Source organism: Arachis hypogaea, chromosome 18 (assembly GCF_003086295.3).
Source record: "Arachis hypogaea cultivar Tifrunner chromosome 18, arahy.Tifrunner.gnm2.J5K5, whole genome shotgun sequence".
Classification (NCBI taxonomy): Eukaryota; Viridiplantae; Streptophyta; class Magnoliopsida; order Fabales; family Fabaceae; genus Arachis; species Arachis hypogaea.
The window spans coordinates 29,739,552-29,741,038 of record NC_092053.1 but is presented as its reverse complement, the minus strand read 5'-3'; the positions used below and the strand labels follow the sequence as shown (position 1 = coordinate 29,741,038).

The 1,487-nt window shown below is 42.4% G+C and overlaps 1 non-coding gene across 1 annotated transcript; it reads right to left on the bottom strand.

The window, feature by feature from the left end:
- Positions 1-410: 410 nt before the first annotated feature.
- Positions 411-518, bottom strand: LOC112773619 (small nucleolar RNA R71). Its single transcript, XR_003188160.1, has one exon. It is a non-coding gene; the product is annotated as a small nucleolar RNA R71 (small nucleolar RNA).
- Between the last annotated feature and the right edge of the window lie 969 nt (positions 519-1,487).

Here is a 1,487-nt window from a genome sequence, read left to right as displayed (position 1 = left end):
AACAGGAAGAGGAGATGGCAGCCGAAAATAATAATAATATAAGGAAGATGCTTGGTGACTTTACTGCACCTAATTCCAATTTACATGGAAGAAGCATCTCCATTCCTGCCATTGGAGCAAACAACTTTGAGCTGAAACCTCAATTAGTTTCTCTGATGCAGCAGAACTGCAAGTTTCATGGACTTCCATCTGAAGATCCTTTTCAGTTCTTAACTGAATTCTTGCAGATATGTGATACTGTTAAGACTAATGGAGTAGATCCTGAAGTCTACAGGCTCATGCTTTTCCCTTTTGCTGTAAGAGACAGAGCTAGATTATGGTTGGATTCTCAACCCAAAGACAGCCTGAACTCTTGGGATAAGCTGGTCACGGCTTTCTTAGCCAAGTACTTTCCTCCTCAAAAGCTGAGCAAGCTTAGAGCTGATGTTCAAACCTTCAGACAGAAAGAAGGTGAATCCCTCTATGAAGCTTGGGAAAGATACAAACAGTTGACCAAAAAGTGTCCTTCTGACATGCTTTCAAAATGGACCATCCTGGATATATTCTATGATGGTTTATCTGAGCTATCAAAGATGTCACTGGACACCTCTGCAGGTGGATCCATTCACCTAAAGAAAATGCCTGCAGAAGCTCAAGAACTCATTGACATGGTTGCTAATAACCAGTTCATGTACACTTCTGAAAGGAATCCTGTGAGTAATGGGACGCCTATGAAGAAGGGAGTTCTTGAGGTTGATACTCTGAATGCCATATTGGCTCAGAACAAAATATTGACTCAGCAAGTCAATATGATTTCTCAGAGTCTGCATGGAATGCAAGCTGCATCCAACAGTACTCAAGAGGCATCTTCTGAAGAAGAAGCCTATGATCCTGAGAACCCTGCAATAGCAGAGGTAAATTACTTAGGTGAACCTTATGGAAACACCTATAACTCAACATGGAGAAATCATCCAAATTTCTCATGGAAGGATCAAAAGCCTCAACAAGGCTTTAATAATGGTGGAAGAAACAGGTTTAGCAATAGCAAGCCTTTTCCATCATCAACTCAGCAACAGACAGGGAACTCTGAACAAAATGCTTCTAATTTAGAAAATCTAGTCTCTGATCTATCTAAGGCCACTGTAAGTTTCATGAATAAAACAAGGTCTTCCATTAGAAATCTGGAAGCACAAGTGGGCCAGCTGAGTAAAAGGATCACTGAAATCCCTCCTAGTACTCTCCCAAGCAATACAGAAGAGAACCCAAAAGGAGAGTGCAAGGCCATTGACATAAGCGCCATGGCCGAACCTGTGAGGAGAGGAGAGGACGTGAATCCCAAGGAGGAAGACCTCCTGGGACGTCCAGTGATCAATAAGGAGCTTCCCTCTGAGGAACCAAAGGAATCTGAGACTCATCTAGAGACCATAGAGATTCCATTGACCCTCCTTATGCCCTTCATGAGCTCTGATGAGTATTCCTCTTCTGAAGAGAATGAGGATGTCACTGAA